The sequence below is a fragment of the Nanorana parkeri genome, unplaced genomic scaffold (assembly GCF_000935625.1).
Source record: "Nanorana parkeri isolate BGI_ZX_2015 unplaced genomic scaffold, ASM93562v1 scaffold279, whole genome shotgun sequence".
Classification (NCBI taxonomy): Eukaryota; Metazoa; Chordata; class Amphibia; order Anura; family Dicroglossidae; genus Nanorana; species Nanorana parkeri.
In genome coordinates, this window is record NW_017306547.1 from 111,316 (window position 1) to 131,119 (window position 19,804).

General features: G+C 40.7%; 1 long non-coding RNA gene across 1 annotated transcript in view; it reads left to right on the forward strand.

Annotated features, from left to right (window-relative positions):
- LOC108787697 overlaps positions 1-19,804 on the forward strand; it is a 275,469-nt gene that overhangs the window by 64,524 nt on the left and 191,141 nt on the right. The window contains exon 2 of the long non-coding RNA XR_001941284.1: positions 13,970-14,041. This is a non-coding gene — a long non-coding RNA (uncharacterized LOC108787697). The remainder of the gene's footprint in view (positions 1-13,969; positions 14,042-19,804) is intronic.

Consider the following 19,804-nt stretch of genomic DNA (forward strand, 5'->3'; position numbering starts at 1 on the left):
GTTACAACCCAGATGGCAAGGATAACTTGCTACAAACTTGTGGCAGGGTTAAATTGTTAATCTTTCTAACTTGCTGCACACATTCCCTGGCAAGTTGTGGGCTTGCAGAACACTTGCAACACCAGTTCTAGTTGACACTTTTTGAATTTGTAGCAAATTTGCTTGGCAAGTCTACAGCAAGAGTCCTGCATGTCTTAGCAAGAGCTCTGCAAGTGTACAGCACTTTTGCAAAGCATGTTGATCTCGAGACTTGCAATGCAGACTTGCTGTAATTGTGCAACAAAATTGTGAAGTCTGGCACGTCTAGCAATAGTTTAGCAAGTCATTTTCAAACTTGCAGCTCAATTGCTTGCTATCTGGGAACTTTAAACAGTTGGGTGGAGCTAGTTGTCACTGCTAGCTCTGCCAATTGTTTATATCTTGCCGGCATCTGTAAAAAATGCCATTCTGCGGTGGGTGTTCATCACATATGACGGCGGTCGTCTGTTTAAAAAAAATAATATATTTCTATTTATTTGTTATTGTTTTATTTTTTATTTCGTTAAGTCATTGTCATCATGGACAATGCTGGACCTTGTGATTGACGCTGGATTACGTTGGTGGATCAATTTTGTTTAAAAAAATAAAAGACTTGTCAAAAACATGTCTTTTGGTTTTTTCAAATAATTTTTTTTTCAAAAGTCTGACCTCTTTTTTAAAACTTGTAATTAACCCTTTAGTGAATGGGTAGTGGTACAAGTACCCCTTACTCATTCACAAGGTGGGTCCGCATCTGGATGCCCCTTTATTAAAGGGGTACCCTGAGGTGAATAAGCCCCCTGCTTGCACCCCCATAACACACGCCCCAGGGCTCGTGGGGAAGAGGCCCTTGTCCGCATCTGCGTTGTAATGTTTATAAGTTTTTTTTACATTGATACATGTCCCCCAGGGCAGTACCAGGATCCCCATACCCTTTTTATGGCCATTAACTTGCATATAAGCCTTCAAAATGGGGTCAATTGATTTTCAAAGTTCTACCCCCATAGACTTGCATTGAGTTTGAGTTTGAATTCAAACTTTTCCCATGTTCGAAAGTACAAATTCAAACTGAACATGGGCGTGTTCGGCCCATCACTACTGACCACCAATGTAATGGGGAATTCTACACTGACCACTAATTTAAAGGAGAATTCTACCCTAACCACCAATGCAACAAGAACATTTACACTGCCCACCAATGTAAGAGAGACATTTATACCGACCATAATTGTGTGGTATTTACAGTAACCCCACCCCACACTCCGCTAACCTATGCATCCTAATCCACCCTGTCATGGTAACCGATACCTAGAGTCAGAGATACCCTCTGTGGCTAACCGCATCTCTGTCCGCACACTACACTTTCTCTCAGCCGCATACAATTACCCGGTCACTGGTAGGGACACAGTTTAAGTGAAAAAAATTGTGTACCCTTTATTGAACGACAGCACACATTTTGTAGCTCACAGAAATAGTTGAGAAGATTAACAATAAAGAGATTATCAAAAGGGTTAACGATAAAAGGATTGTCAAGGGGATCATGTCAGCTGGCTCATCAGAGAGGAAGATGTATTATTGTGTGGGGGAAGCAGTCCAAACTTAGTGGTGCCAGCAGGACATGGCACACAAAATGTCCATCCGGGAGTCCATTAAATTCAGGTGCCAGGTCTGATACATGTTACCACATAAGCCCCACCGACAGTCACAAACCCCCTTATGCTTACAGTCCCTGTTTCCAACAGCCTGCTTGCTAACCCTGGCCCCCTCCAATGGGTCCCAAAACATAAGTCTAGATGGTAATGATAGTCTATAATTCACACTGGGGAGGTGAACTTGTAGTCCAGGGAACATGCATGACTCCATAAATAACCTACAACAGGTAGGTTATAAGTTGTAATCCACTGTAACGGTAACTCCCAACACGGCCACTCAAATAAACCAGGGTCATCAAGAATATAAACAACTCATCACACACCCTCTCTCTATTCACCTTTGAACCCCTAAACCTCCCCTCTCTGTTTACTTCTAGCTCCTCCTCTTTACACCATAACTCCACCTGCTTGCCTTTGCACCCCAAAGAGTGAGCCCTCCACCCTGCTCACCTGTAGAGCACATCTAGAGTGTTGCATCTGTTGGCTCTTAATGGCAGCAGTGGCAGACAGGACTCCCAAGCCTGGTGGCGGAAACTTTTGGTGCGGGCATTGCATGTGAATTATCCACATTATTTACATATGAATGAGCGATGATCTATTCATGTGTAAATACCACAACCCATTCAGCCTATTCATATGTAAATCACATGGCTAAATACTTATGGGACTGTCCCGGCAAAACTGGGACAGTTTGCAACTCTGTCTATGAGGACAAATTATTCAGGTGTGGGCAAGATGATTTCATTCACACTATCTCTTAAGTGCAGCAGGCTCTGCATATGAGCGTAAGGTAAGTATGCATCTTAGGTGGATGAGGGTGGTTTACTTTAGGTAAAGAGGGCTAAGCAGGAAGGATAAGTGTATTTTATAAGAAAGTTTGCTTATGCGTAAGGCCTCATTTATATGGACGTGCACTGCTTTTTTCTAAAGGCTGGTGACTTTTGCCATATCAGTTTTTAATATATATAATCAGATAAAATAACATTATGTTGAGATTATGAGAATCAGCATTAAAAACTGTCCTTCAAACTACACCCATATAATTTTTTCCCTTCACAAAAAATAGTTCAACAAACGCACATTTCCGTAGGCATGATAGCAACTAAATAATGCATTTTTTCTATTTGTCTAATATGCAATTAATACCTTACCCTGTAACTCTAGTTTTCACATTCCATCAAAAATACGCTGACTACAATAAACTGCTTCATTTCAAGGTTTACTGATTCCAACAAAATAAATGAATACTTAGACAGAAATGCAAGTCAATCATGCATTAGAGTTCTGTATTTTTAATTTATGTCTCTGTCTGTTGTCGTGTTTGTATGGAATTTACTGGTTTATGCATTGCTTTTATTAATATACAGTACATTATCATGCTGTGCACAGATTGTTTTAATTTATATTCCGTGAATTAATTTCATCAATGGTTTGTAAGATATTTTGATGTGGAAAAAAAACATATGTGTTCACAGTGATATTTCCTTATGAAACCGATGTCTCGTGTTCTTTTATGCTGAAAACACATGCATGCTTTTTTATTGTACAGACTTATTCAACTACTAGAAACACAATGTACAAATAAAAGTGACCTACAGCACCATGAAGAAATATGTTTTTTTTTTTATTGATCTGACTTAAGTAAGCTGTAATCTGATTGGTAGGTCAATATTATTGCACTTCAAATGTCATCATTGCTGCCTGCTTTATTGAAGAAAGATATATTAAGTATTTGTAAACCCTAACTAAATGAAATGTAAATGACGAATGCCTTGTGTATCATGGACACCCACCTTAAAAAAATAGTTTTCACCTTATTTTCATCCTTAGTTACATATCAAAATGGGTGATCTCCTGCATCCTCCTTGCAGCCACTTCATGTCCTAGTACATGCTCTCCTTCAACTACTGCTTGTAATTTCTCAGGAGGTGGATTTTCCTGTTGTGACACTATTGGTAGATTGTGTGACAGGGTGACAATGCATAGGGATGAGCTCAGGTTTGAATCATGTCGAATCCAAACCCAAGCTTCTCCAAACAAGGAAATACCATTAGCACTTTCACCCAGTCAGTTGCGGGCTGGGCATAACCTGCCCTGCAGCTGCATGTAAACAAAGGAGTGGGATGCTTGTGCTGAAGTCATTTACCTTTATATGGCCACATAACCATATTGGATACATGACTTTACCAAATATAGGCATGTAACTATATAAGGTCAATGACATGACTGCATTTCACCGCTTTGCTTATGTCAAGCTTGAGGCAGGGAACTGATTGTGTGGCATGGAAGGAGCTTCCTTTCATGTTGAGGAGGAGCTAATTTTGGGTTCAGGGGAGCTCATGTTCAGGTCTAGTTGGGTTTGAACCTAAGCTCATCCCTAACAATGCACTACAGAAATTGGGAAACAGGGACGGAGCATTGTCACCCGGTAAAAGGAAGTGCCTGTACATGCACTTTCATGTCAGGATTACCAGATATTATCAAAGTGAACGCTGCAGGTTTTTAAATGTTGAAAATACATTTTTGTTATAAATATATTTATTATTTTCACACAATAATCCATATTTCAAACATTTTACATAACTAAAAAATTATTAACATTAAAACAAAAACATATCATAACATTAAATTAATCCCTTCTGACCTCCATATTTTGCCCACTAGTCATAACTCAGTCTATATCTGCATAGTGCTAACCTTCCCATTTTCCCCTTAATGTGAGTGTCTTTATATTACAATCAACTTTTATTATTAACTACCTATTATTTTTAATTTCAATAGTGTTTTCATATCTTTACAGTTCAAGTCCTTCGACTTGAGCAGTGAATTAGTGCCTTCCATTAGTTACTACTTTGTGAACTCAATGTTCTGTGCACCACCCATATTATATCATAATACAAAATAAACATCTTTTGCTGATCAAAGTGTGATATACTATTTTCCTGGGGCATCTCGGCAGCACACCATAGGTTAAGATCCGCCCCTCCTAACCCACAGGACACGTGATAAATTAAGGCTCCTCCAAGCCACACTCATTCTTTTTTTTCTGTCCTCGCCGTAGGACCGTGGTATGTATTTCAATGTTTCTTTCTCCCTTTTAGGACCCTTACCGGCCGTTTGTTCAGCCCACCGGCCGGGGTCAGTCTCCCCTGTGCTGTAGCCCCTGCTCCATGGGGTAAATACTCCAAACACAGGGTGTCCAACCGTCGGCTGCATGGTTAATCCTGCTTTCTTAGTGTCAGCCATTCCTTCCTCTTAGGGCCGAGCGCCCGTACTCCTCACTGTCTTATGTCCTTGCTGTGCTGATTGGGGCAGGCCCCAATCACTTCAAAGGGGACCCAGGCACTAAACCTTAGCAGCGGTTCTACCCTCCTGTATATGGTTCTTGTCTAGTTACATGCATGTTCTGAGCTGAGTGTGTGGTGGAGCCCAGCCTCCCTGCTTTGGGGCCCGGCCTCCCTGCTTTTGGGGCCCGGCCTCCCTGCTTTTGGGCCCGGCCTCCCTGCTTTTGGGGCCTGGCCTCCCTGCTTTTGGGGCCCGGCCTCCCTGCTGGATCTCAGCACATCTGCTATGATCATATATCCAGCTGTAGGTATCACATTGACCATAGTTCCTCACCGCCTCACATGCAGTTCCTACGTACAGCCTCTAGATGGCTCTGAATACACTGCTGGAAGGCCAAAGGCAGGCAGGCGGTGTCACAGAGAGGAGGAAACCTGTCAAAAGGCATTTAATTGGTAAAGGAAAAATGGCGCTAGAGGCCTGCATGGTGTAGGGAGTTATAATGAACTGATGGAACAAACTCAATGGCAGAGAAAATGCCCCGGGGGGTAATGGAGCATTCACAACATGCACTGATGGAGAAGGAAGGAGCCTTCCAGCCTCTACCTCATACCCTGGCCACAGGCAGAGGAAACAGACGACCTCCAGACAGAGACACTGAAGCAGCAAGGGATCAGGAGTAAGACCGTATTTAAAAGGCCAGGGGGGAGCCAGACTCTGGCACCCTCCAGCTGTGGCCTAAGGCGAGCTCAGGGAGGACAGAAACCTCCCGTGGAGCAGAAGGGCAAAAGCTCACTTGATCTTGATTTTCAGTATGAATACAGACCGTGAAAGCGGGGCCTCACGATCCTTCTGACTTTTTGGGTTTTAAGCAGGAGGTGTCAGAAAAGTTACCACAGGGATAACTGGATAACTGGCTTGTGGCGGCCAAGCGCTCATAGCGACGTCGCTTTTTGATCCGTCGATGTCGGCTCTTCCTATCATTGTGAAGCAGAATTTACCAATCGTTAGATTGTTCACCCACTAATAGGGAATGTGAGCTGGGTATAGACCATCGTGAGACAGGTACGTTTTACCCTACTGATGAGTCGCAATAGTAATCCTGCTCAGTACGAGAGGAACCGCAGGTTCAGACATTTGGTGTATGTGCTTGGCTGAGGAGCCAATGGGGCGAAGCTACCATCTGTGGGATTATGACTGAACGCCTCTAAGTCAGAATCCCCCCTAAAGGCGACGATACCGCAGTGCCGCGGAGCCCAGGTCGGCCTGGGATAGCCGGCCCCCTCACCCCCTCCCCGGGGGCGGGGGCCGGCGCGTAGAGCCGCTCGCCTCGGGACCGGAGCGCGGACGGAAGCGGGCCGCCTCTCTCCCGGAGCGCATCGCATGTTCGTTGGGAACCCGGTGCTAAATCATTCGTAGACGACCTGATTCTGGGTCAGGGTTTCGTACGTAGCAGAGCAGCTACCTCGCTGCGATCTATTGAAAGTCATCCCTTGAGCCAAGCTTTTGTCTTTCCTGAGGGGGGGAAGCATAGCCGGCGGACGGGCGGCCGTTCCCCGCGCATCCCCCCCGACCTCTAAAAAAAAAATGAAGGGGGGGGAGCAAAAAAATAAAGTTTAGACTTTGCGCAGCAGAGCTGAAGACTATGTCTATCTTGTGACTAAGTGATCTTAGAATTAAGATCTGTATAGAGGAGATAATCTTACCCACCTCTGCCCAATATTTATTAATAACGGGACACTGCCACCATATGTGTGCCATAGTTGCCCTCATACCAGAGCCTCTCAACACAATGGTGAGTTACTAGGGTCCATTGAATGTAATCTAACTGGCGTGAGGTACCATCTCGACAGAAGTTTATAATTCATCTCCTCTATATAGGATGAGATTGAAGTCTTACATCCCCGTTGCAGAACCCTCTGTTTTCCTTGTTCTGATAAGGGGGTTCCCAGTTCTTCTTCCCATTGCAGCATGTGATATGCTTCCCTTTGGACATGAAGATCTCGATAATATCACTTCCATTGGCTTTAATTCATCCATTGATCTAATTGGTAATAATTGCAGGAAGTGGGTTAATTGAAGGTAACGCCACTTATCCATCATAGATGGTGAAAGTGATTGATATAGTATCGATAACGGCTTTAATACCTCTTGGTCCATCACATGGTGCAATCGTAGCGTGCCTTCATCTTTCCATTTACCAAATTTTTGGTCTAAATTCCCTGGTTGAAAATAATCATGTCCTAATAGGGGCATTAGGGGCGAGTTATAACTCCATCCTGCTTTCTTATGCAATAAATCCCACACTGTTAAGGTATTCCCCACTAGGTGGTACCACTCCTTTGTTGTTCCTCTATGCTGCTTCGGTAACCAGCAGATTATATTCAGATTTGCCTTACATATTTTAAACTCAACATCCACCAAGAGTTTAGTTGTCTTATCAAAATGCCAGTTCAGTAGTCTGGTCAATACCACTGCCTGATAGTGACATTTAAAGTCTGGGAGTGCTAACCCACCTTGTGACTTTGGTCTTGCTAAGGTGCCATATGAGATCCTCACATTCTTCCTTCCCCAGACATATCTAGATACCATTGTTTTAAGGTTCTAAAAAAGCTATTAGGTAGGGCAATGGGGACCATCTGATATAAGAATATACACTTCGGTAAAATGTTCATTTTACCTACATTTATTCTACCGATCCATGAATATAATAAAGTGGTCCATTCCTGCAAATCCTTCCTAATCTCATTTAAAAGGGGGATATAGTTATAATTAAAGATATCTGCTGGTGAGGGGTTAGATTAATCCCCAGATATTTCAGTTTCTTAGTTTGCCACCTAAATGGGAAACTTGAAACTTGAAACTTGATAATCTCTCTAGATGTCAGATTAATATTTAATAATTCTGATTTATCAAGGTTAGTCCTAAAATTAGATAGCTCCCCATATTCCCTGAATGCAGCTATTAAATTTGGGATAGATATTCTAGGCTGTTGGATATAAAACAATATATCATCCGCATATGCTACTTGAGTACTTGGGGTTGATTTACTAACCTTATAAACACACCACGAACATGTATACACCTCTGTAGTGTGTTCCCTCCCAGCATGATCTATGGGTGGAATCTAAACACCTTTGTAGTGTGTACACACCCAGCAGGTGTGTTGTGCAAAGCCAAGCATGAATTGCAAGGTGATGTTGTGTAAATTAGCTCTATTTTGTGTTGCTTGCGTTGATGAATGCAGGAATGTAAATGCATGAGCTAACCATTTTTGTCTAAACTGTGAAGCAGCATTATATATGCATCATGTGCATGATTTTTCCATATATGGCATTAGTGGAAATATGCTTTTAGAGACTTTTTGGTTGATAAATACGTTTTGCTGTGTGAAAATCATACACACCTGGTGCGTGCGTGTGTTTAGGTTAGTAAATCACCCCCTTATGTTTGTTATTTCCTATAACTACACCATGAATATCATTATTTCCTCTTATGTTTGCTAAAAAAGGTTCCAGTGATATCGCAAATAATAGTGGAGAGAGTGGGCAACCTTGGCATGTGCCGTTGCTCAATGGGAATCCCTCACTAAGGGTACCATTAACTCTAACTTGCTCCCTTGGTTCTTTATATAGTGCTGAGATCCAGCTCATCATTTTACTTCCCATACCCATATATTGTAATGTAAGCAATAAAAAAATCCAAGGCCACCCTATCAAACACTTTTTCTGCGTCTGTTGATAGTAATAGTGTTGGCTGGGATTGTTGTTTTACATAGGTTATTACTGCTAAAGTTCTCAGTGAGTTGTCTCTTGCTTCTCTGCCAGGAATGAACCCAAATTGATCAGAGGAGATAACTTGTGATATAAGTGGTGAGAGTCTCCTTGCTAAAACCTTTGCAAATAGCTTAATATCCATATTTAATAATGATATTGGTCTGTAGCTACCGCAGCTCATGGGGTCTTTATCGGGTTTGGGAATTACTGTTATGTGTGCTAAAGTAGTTTCTGATCTAAGTTTTCCATCTGCCATTAATGAGTTCACATAGTTAGCCAGCCAGGGGAGTAATATGTCTTTAAAAGTTACATAATAAGCCACAGTTAGACCATCAGGACCTGGCGCTTTTCCTTTGGCCATTTCAGAAAGACTGATCTCCAGTTCCCCAACCTCTATCTCCTTTTCCAATTTTCCTAGGGATTCAGCTGTGAGTGATGGTAATTTACCCCTATCCAAATACTTTCTTATCACCTCCTGTCTATGATCTAGTGTTTTTTGCGTCAATTTTTCTGATACATTATACAGTGTGAAATAAAACATTTTAAATTCCTCAGCGATGTCTCTAGGGGTGAAAACCATAGAGTCTGTTGTTTTAATTTTAGGGATATAGGTCTGCGTCTTCCTGTGGTTTAATGATCTGGATAGTACTTTTCCTGGTTTATTACCCCATCTATATTGTATACCCGCCAACCATAGAATAATAAGAATAGTTCCTATCCTTTGGGTGCAGCATTCTCCATGTGTCTACTAATTGCACCCCATTTAGAAGTTTTTTCAGGGTTGCTAGTTTTTTATATGAGATATTAGAATGTCCCGCCAAAGTGTCAATCAGAGGTTCGAGTGCAACATTCAAATCAACCGAAATAATCAGGATCTCTTCTGTGAAATCAGTCAAGCGTGAAAGAGCATTAGAAATGTAGGAGATCTGTTCTTGATTTGGACAATATATATTAACCAATGTACATATTGTGTTATTTATGGATCCCTTAATAAAAAGGTATCTACCCTGTTCATCAGACTGCATGTCTGAGTATATGAATGGGACATTTTTATGAATACCAATTGCCACCCCTTTAGCTCTGTTAGTATCTGATACGCTATAGTACCAGTATGAGAATGTATTCTTACTGAGTCTGGTGGAAGTGGTGTATGTCAGATATGTTTCTTGCAGGAATACTCCATCCGTCCATACGTTTTAATTCCCTCAGCACTTGATGTCGTTTGTTCTGAGTATTAAGTCCCCTCACATTATATGTTAATAGGTTAATCGTGGTCATTTCTTCCCTGAATATAGTAGTCCCAACTGCTTAATGAGTTCTCGTCCAGGATGCCAATTAGAACTAACATAACAAACAAAACATAATTCCCCATGAATACACATTAAAACTAACACGACAAACAGACATTACTAAAAATGCTGTCCTATACCCCTTGAAGGACATTAATAAACATATAGTACTAAAGCACATCAGTGCAAAAACCATCTTTGTTCCCCCTTCCCCTATAAAAAAAGGGGAGAGGGAAGATAATGGTAAATGTTCAAAGGGTGGGGCTATGAGTGTCTCCAAACACCATTCCAGTTTAACCTCGTAAATTTATGGATATTTGGAGTGTCACTAATCTCTAGGTCGTCAATTCATGTATTAGAGAGAAATACTTACCAATGTAGCTTGTGGAAGCACCCTATAAAAATCACTCAAATATGAGCGAAAAATATAAATTCCAAGCATGCACATCTCTGGTAGATCTGAACCAAGAGCATCAGGGCCATAAAGCAACAATTCTTGTCATTAATCACAATGCGTATTGATTTCACTATTATTAGTGTTGTACTGTATTATCCATCAGTGGAAAAAGGAAAATCTATGGACTTGTTTAGTATGGTTATTCAATGTGCAATGACTCTGTATCAAGGACAGAAACTCACAATAAATATGTCTTATGTTTTAATCACTTGATCGTTGTAAACTGAAAGTGGATTGGTTGCTATTGTTTACAGCACTTTACCCACAAATATTGCACTTAGCAGTAGCTTATTAAATAATTTAATATTAAAAAGTAGTGTTTTTACCAGCTGAAGCTCTCAGGTTGGTCTTGTTGTCATATGTGCCTGTTAGACACCTAATTGGTCCAAAATTGAACTTTAAAAAAAAAACTTGCGCTTTAAATTTCTGGTTAAAGATATTACTTTAGGTGGGCATTTCTTTTTCATCATCTTTAAGACCACCATACACATTACCAGCTGATTGTACAATCTCCATTAGATCTACAGTACTAACAAAAATGTAATGCAAGGGCCTGCCTGACTGGATATAATTTGAATGGACAGTTTAGTTAGGTACTCATATAAAGGGTTATTCACAAAGCTGCCGAAGGCAGCCGAGTGAATAACCCACCTGAAGTGAAGTGAGCCGAACATTGGCTTGCTTCGGATTGGCTTTGGTGTCTTCTAGCAGGTCCTGGCCAATGAATAACAACTGGACAGCTCTGCCAAGTCATCATTGTTTAATGACAGCTCAGCGTCCCCAGGTAACCTGTGGCCGCTGATCTGTCATTGCAACTGGGCAGAGCCATCTGTGAGATTATGGCTGGCTCCGCCCAGCTTTCAGTTGCGAGGCTTTCGGCCGGCTGCTCGCACCACTTCGGGTCTCACTTTGGCTCAGTCGACTTCGGCTTAGCTGCTCGGCCAGCTTCAGGAGCTGTATGGGTTATAGTGAATAGCCCGTACAGCAGCCCTTCGGTTCTACTGAACCAAAGGGCTCTGGCAGCCAAAGCAAGCCGAAGGAACAGCCAGATCTAGGGCTGATCCTTCGGCTAGCTTTGTGAATAACCCTCAAAGTGTTAGAAAATCTAAAGGAGAATTGACAAAGATTGTAGAGTAAAATTGTAATGTGTATGGTGAGCATTACAAACATAAAATTGAACTTCAAATCTGTGGTTTTACACTATTTTGTCCAAAGATCTCTAAAGGAAGTACCGTCTTATACGCAGCATTTATAGTATAAGATGCATATTCTATAGTTACACACTAAGGGGTCTATTCACAAAGCTGCCGTAGGCAGCCAAATGCATAATCAACCCAAAGTGAAGTGAGCCGAATGCTGTTTGGCTATTCACTTCAGGCTTGTACTGCTGATTTCAGCCGTATATCGGCTGAAATCAGCCGTACATCAGGTGGCTTTGGGTTCAAACATGCTCAGCATGTTCGGCCAACCCGAAGTGCAGAAGGAGTTCGACTCAGCCGATCCAACATCTGGATCGGCTGAGCCAAACCTCCGGCAGGCTACTCGCTGCTGTTCAGCCTATTCTAATAGATGCCGAACAGCAGTGAGTGAATAGCCTAATGCAGCTGAGCAGAATAGAAAAACAGTCAAAAAAATAGAAAACGATTAAAATGATGGCAGATAGCAGAGGAAGCAATAGCTTCTTTGCTATCTGCAAGTTTTTTTTTAGTATTTTGACAGCTGCTGCCGTCAGAATAAAAAAAAAATCAGCATAGGAATGCATAGCTAGATTCCTATTGGCTATTTCAATTTGCAGTCTCCAATAGCAAGCTGGCTATTGCACCCGCCCTCTGCCACCTGCTAGACTTGTCCCCGCAACCTCTCTCCCACCTCCAGTGGTCTAAAGATCCCAGAATCCTCATGTTTAATACAGTATATTGGACGTGATGATGCCGAGGGACATTCCAGTGCAAGAGCAAAGGTGGAGAGAGGTGAGCGGTCTCTGCCTTAGGATTAAGGCTCTGGTGAGTATTTCATCTTTATTTTGGATTTTAGACCAAAATGAGCAGTTAACCCTTGCAATGCAGGGATAGCTCCGCTGCAATTTTGTAATTGCCAAGAGTTCTTTAAAATATTTTTTTTTAAAGTAACTTCATCATTTTTGCGTGTTTGCAGTACTATACTTATGTCACTATAATTACTTTGTATACTTAGTAGATACACATTACATGTAGTCAGGCTGTTTCATTCATCAAGATTTGGTGAAAATACAAGCCTGAGGAGTTCGTTAGCAGGGAATGCTGGAAACATATATCCTTTGCTGACTTCTTAAAATGCTAGCTGCTTGGCTGTCCCTGAATGAAATTATTTTTGAGTTGCTGACCAGAAACAAGCACATATGATATGTCATCAGGGGATATTCATAATGTATTATCATTCTAAATTATTTTACCCAACCAGACCAGCTCTATTAGATCAATTGCCTCACATTCCTGTAATGAAATCAACCAAACCTGTTGCATATTGGGGCTTTTTAGGCGCTACATTAATAAGCATACACATAAACTGCATTGCCGTTAAAATATACATAATTTCTTATTTTATTTTATACATTTATTTTTTTATTTTTGTAAAAAGGTTGAACAAACATAAATATCTAAAAAGGACATTATACTTGGGTAATTGTCAAATGCAAGACTGATTATTAACTTCTTTGATTGCTTCTTTCATTTATAAGTAGTGGCAATGTGTGTAACATTTGCAGTGTAGAGTAAACCAATAGGACCCTGCCCCAGTGGAGCTCAGAGTATGATTTTTTTCCTTTTTTTCTGAGAAAACCTTAGCAGTCATGTTTATGGCATCCTTATATTCCATCCACAAAATATTGCTTTATATCCACACCAGTCAGCAGTTACATGAGTCCATTATCCAAATTCTCATAATTCACATAATTCTTTCATTGCTGATTTCTCTGATGAGGTAAAGGCAATGGTCTACGCATTTCTCAGTGACCACTGCTTTTACAGGAATTGTGGAGGGTATTTATGTATATGTGTGGACGGGAGCACCCAAGCAAAACACCCCCAAACCCATACCAAATCCAATAAAAGCAGAAAGGATTCACAGGGGGACTAGTTTGGAACCCCACTTGTTGGCTACAATTGTAGTTCCACTTTATTCTATTACAAAAAGTAAACTCCGAACCATCCATTTCTCAATGGTGAGTATATATATATATATATATAATAATAAAACAAACTTTCATTAATTATATAATTTATTTTAAATACACAGATTTTCTTTAGTGAGCCCTAGGAGACAGTAACAAACATGTTTAGTGCCACTACACATGACAAGAGTGCTTCTCTTCTAGGACAAACAGCAAAGTTCCCTACATTCTCTACTCAATGAAAAACTGGATAAAATGATTTGGCTATACATTTTAGATTATTTGTATTACAATTATTATGCTTAATATGATTTTTGCTGCTAACATACTTTCTTTTTTTTCTTTAGGGTGGTGGCTGAAGCATAACTTGAAGACAAAGTACATTAGGGGGAGATCTGAGCTATCACCAATGTACTGAGGTAGGAACATATCTGTTTAATAACAGATATCAAATTTCTCATACATGTAGTAGTAGTAGTAGTAGTAGTAGTAGTAGCAGTAGTAGTAGTAGTAGTAGTAAAAATAAAACTGCCAATAGTAAAACTGTGCTCTTCTGATGTATAAAAGATTACCATAGTATTTTTTCAAAAGAGATTAGACATTTTTGATCAGCGTTATCTCTACTAAACATTTAGGGGTCTATTCACTGAGCTGCCGAAGGATCTAGTCGTAGCTTTGATTGATCCTTCGGCTAGCTTCGACCCCAGGACCCCTTCATTTCAGTAGAACCGAAGGGCTGCTGTACGGGCTATTCACTATAGCCCGTACAGCTCCCAAAGTTGGCCGAGCGGCTCAGTCGAGCCGAAGGCATAAGCCTTGGCTCGAATGAGCCGAGTTGAAAGCCAAAGCTGGCCGAATAGCCGGCCATTGGCTGGCCGACAGCCTGCTTCTGACAGCTGGGTGGAGCCAGCCGTCATCTCTCGGCTTGCTCCGGCCACATGCCGAGAGATCAGCGTCCCTGGTTACCAGGTAATCAGGGACACCATCTGTCATTACACACTGAAAACCCGGCGGGGCTGCTATGATATGGCCTCTCTGTGTTCTCAGTGTGTAATGACAGATGGCGTCCCTGGTTACCTGGTAACTAGGGATGCTGATCTGTTATTACTCTCGCTGATGCTCTGGGAGTCTAATACGGCTCTCGGCCACCCAGGAGAAAAACACTTTCTCCCGGAAAGGTTTACTCTGCTTGATCGAGCAAATTTTTTTTTCCTGACATGGAGCCGCTAGCCGCCGTCAGTCAGAAAAAAAAGCCAGCATAGGAATGCATAGCTAGATTCCTATTGGCTATTTCACTTTGCAATAGCCAATAACAAACTAGCTATTGCACCTGCCCACTGATGCTGTCAATCAGCAGAGGGGGACCTGCAGTTCCCCATCAGGTCCCCTTCTGGTGATTGACAGCAGCAGAGGACTAGTGCAATAGCTAGTTTGCTATTGGCTATTGCAAAGTGAAATAGCCAATAGGAATCTAGCTATGTATTCCTATGGTGTTATTTTATTTTAATTTTTCTATTCTGACGGCAGCAGAACTGCCCGGCCAATAGAAAACAGTTGGACGGGGCTAGCTGTCACTGCTAGCTCCGCCCAATCATTTTCTATTTTATTTTTTCTACTTTTTAAACTGTTTTTCTATTCTGCTCGGTACCACAGAGGTACCGGGCAGAATAGCCGAGCTGAATGCCACTGCTGTTCGGCATCTATGAGAATAGGCTGAACAGCAGCAAGTAGCCTGCTGGAGGTTCGGCTCAGCCAGATGGTCGACCCGAAGCCAGCTGCAGCAAGCCGATGTACGGCTGCTTTTAGTCGGTGTATGGCTGAAATCAGCCGTACAAGCCTGAAGTGAATAGCCGAACAGCGTTCAGCTCACTTCACTTCGGGTCGGTTATTCACTCGGCTGCCTACGGCTGCTTTGTGAATAGACCCCTTAGCATTTTTGGATTGCGTTGTTTTAGAAATACATTAGAAAAACTCTGTAAGATTACATACAGAGAGCACTCTGATGCTTTACTGTGTTATATTTCTAACACACTTTGGAATTATTCATGGATACCATGTGGTTGCCTGTTTTATTATACTATACATTTTAATTTACTACATATGGTTGTATGGAGATGCATTGCTGAATTGAGGTTTCCTTCTGTTTTAAGAAAGGCTGCTTTTTGTCATAATTCAGTCTGATGGGAATGTTATCATGAAGAAACAGATCTTATGAACACAAAACAGACACATCCATGTTTGTATTTATTTAAAGCTAGATTTTATTTAAAATGTTTGATAAAACTTCAGTTTTATTGTATCTGTGTGACAGGCATTGTTGTACATTGTGTGACTATGGAGCGTTCAATAACATTGTGAAATAAAAAAATCACTGTCTAAGCCTAACTTTATACTGCTACCCCTAGAGTAAGCACTGTCATCTGTGCAACTGTGTCATTATCTTCCCTGTTTTATAGTTTTGCAGGAAAAGATTTAAGACTGATGTTTGTTATTGTTGTTTTGGAATTATTATACTTTTTTATCTCTTTAGCTAAGTCTAAAGTAGCCATTTCATTTGGCAGATAGTGATAATATTTATGGAAAAGTTATCTTTACATAATACCTCTGCTGCTGTCTTATCTCTGTTTACCTTGTGTGTGTACTTTAATACGCTATAGTTATTGTATTTTGAATTTGTTTAGACATCTCTTAGGACTCACTTATGTGAGCTATTCTGTTTCCTACCTAATACAAAGAAGGTGAACTGAAAGGTGAAAGTATTTTTAGTCTAACAGACGATAGATCCAATTCACAAAAGTCTGATGCACATGACATTTTCATTCCTAAGAATCTGCTAATTTATTTTTCAATTCAAATTTTTTATTCATAAAAAAAAAAGTTAATTAAAGGCTTTTTCTTAAAATTATTGCTTGGGTGTTATTGCCTTTTTAGCATTTTGTATGTGTAAGTCAATTCACAAACATTATCGCAGAGTGTTTCCGCCTAAAAAATTGTTAGCTCCTGTCTAGCATAAAAAGAGATCTAAGCTCTAACATGATGACAGGTAGATTATTAATGCACTGTTTGGCATTTTTGTTTTCTTCTTAACCACTTCAAGACCAGGTGTTTAGACCCCCTTCCTGGCTAGGCCATTTTTCAGTGTTCAGCGCTGCAGTACTTTGACTGAAACGATCCGCCGCCTCTACAGCACCGCTGCCTGCTATTAAATTTCGGCCGTTTCCCGCTTAATACAATTCTGTTTGGCCCTTTTTATTTTATCATGTTTTGCTCCTTACTGCTACTGATCTCATCCAGGCTCTTTTATTCACTTCCTGCTTACATGCATGCACCCAGGTGTATACTGCACATCTCTGCTCTGGATCTGCATCCTGATTTGTGTCATTGTCAAAGGTCATACATTCACAATGCCAGAGCAAAAATGGGAGAACACTTTCCCCCCATAAAAGAAAAAACATGCACATGGATATTCATGACAGAATTACCAGGTTTTATTTCATTGAAATCTGCAGTTTTAGCAGGAATAAAAACACATTTTCAATTATATTAACATGCTAAAATGTATATGAGATTTTTTGATTGGGTTTAGATCTATTTTTACAGTTGCTAGAAAGTGCCCATTGAGGAGAGCAGGAAAATTAGCTGTTTGAGGTGGTTATATAATAACGATTAATGAAATAAACAGATACTAACGGTAGTGTATTATTCATTGTATGTGTAAAAATAAATATTTCACTTTAATGTGACATTTATGTTTGTAAATTTAAAATACATTATGGGATGAAATGACGAATGCACAAAAAATACCTCATGCAGCTTTGTGCATTGATGCTGATAGCTTCAAAAGTCTAGTCCAGTGCTTCACAAATACAACCTCATGTTTTCTGGATTACCATGCAGGTAGCTAAATTGCTTTGAACCAAATATACTGATACTCTGTACATTACCTGTGCATATGTGAAACTATCAGCAAAAATGAATTTGAGGACAAATTTGGGGAACGTTAGCATTACCTAATTTTTATGTATGTTAGACAGTAAAAAAAATACAAAATATTTAACTTATTTTGTGTAATATTCAGTTCTGGGAATAAGCATTCTACCCCTTAACCACTGTATATATACCACACATGTCTGACAATTTGTTATAAATAATCAACCCTAGTCTTACAATACAATATAATTCTGAGCTAGAAAAGAAAGCGGACTGACTGTTTAGATCATTTGTGCCCAACCAGCACCCAGTGTGTGGCCAGTTTTTTCAGAACTGTAATCTAGTCTGGAGCACAGCAAGCTACTCATTAAGTGACAGTGGCTGCAGCAGGGTTTAGCATTGGAACCAATTACTGTCAGCAATACATTACTACAGCCAAAAAAGGATGAAAATGTATATACTGTGTGTGTATACTGTATATATGTGTGTATATATATATATATATATATGTATATATATATATATATATATACACTGAGTGGCCAGATTATTATGACCACCTGATGTTTTTAGGCAAATTAGCTATAATTTTGCGCTAAAGTTGCTAGAGGGCCAGACCATTATAAATAGTGAAGCAGGTTGTTTATTGCGACAGTAGAAGTGATTTTGTTCTGAAGATATGGGTAAACAACGCAATTTAACAGCCTTTGAAAGTGGGATGATTGTTGGCGCTCGGAGCCATGGAGCGAGTATCAGCAAAACAGCAGAATTTGTTAAATGTTCAAGAGCAGCTGTTGTTAAAGTGTTTAAAGACTGGACTGTCAGCCGAAAATCTGGGTCTGAACGTGCAAATTGAGGCCGTCAGCGACTAGTAAATGTTAGGGCAGAACAGAGAGGGGCAAGACTGGTACAAGACAACAGAAGGGCAACAGTGCAGTGTCAGATTCCTCGCATCACCTTTCAACATCTCATGGAGTCACGAGGCGGCCCAACGAAGTCATCTCGTGGAGTTATCTCGTGGCCCGACGAAGTACTGATGGGGTGGTCATAATAATCTGGCCACTCAGTGTATATTCATAAAATGTTATTTAAAAAAGACCTGTTTTTCCAAAAGTCACAGAAAAAAGATCAGGATGTTTTGGCTGATATTTGCATTTACTGCATAAGGAAGCACATTCTCATTCAGAATTTTAATATTCTTGAACCCATAACAATGTTGCTGACATGCTAATTTGTGCTCATGCAAACCCAACTTGATCTCTGTGAGGGTCCACTCGCACTATGCATTGTTTTAATGCACATGTGCTGCATTAAGGCAACTCTTCAATTTTGAATGGGTTGGTAGTGCACCATAATACACCAAATATTGGACATGATTAAACCAAGTACCTAGAGGAAGACACGAGGGCACAACAAGAAGTTGGAAGGGTGATGAGGTATAATCATAAACTGCAAAAGGGATATTTTTCTTGGAGAGTGGTAAAAATGTTGAATTCACTGCCACAGATATCTGTATCAGCAGGAAACATAAACTGCTTCAAAAAACACTTGCATGAGTTCCTCAGTTCACAAAACATACATGGTTGTTGAAATTCCGAGCATTATACACACTCATACAACCAACACACACCATAGAGATTGAACCAGATGGACCTGTGTCTTTATTTAACCTCACCTACTATGTAACTTTTTTTTATTTTTACCACAATGCACCGCAACATCTACATTGTGGTGTACTGAAGTGCAGGTGTGTTGCCTACTGTGACAATGTGTTGGGGTTCTTTATAAAATGAATGTCCCCACAATTCATGCATACACATTGTTGCATGTGTTATGGTACAATGCATGGCATGTCTTACCATGTGTTAACATTATAAAAACTAAAAGCACTATTCGCAAAGCTGCCGTAGACAGCCGAGTGAACACCCGACCCAAAGGGAAGTGAGCCAAACGCTGTTTGGCTATTCACTTCAGGCTTGTAGGGCTGATTTCAGCCGTACAACGGCTGAAATCAGCCATACATTGACTTGCTTTGGCTGGCTTCGGTTCGGCTGAACATGCTCTGCATGTTCGGCTGAGCCGAAGTGCAGAAGGTGTTCGACTCAGCCGATCAAACATCTGGATCGGCTGAGCCGAACCAACATCTGGATCGGCTGAGCCGAACCTCCGGCTGGCTTCTTCATGCCGTTCGGCCTATTCTCATAGAGGCCAAATGACAGTGAGTAAATAGCACTCCTGGAGTCTGTTTCCAT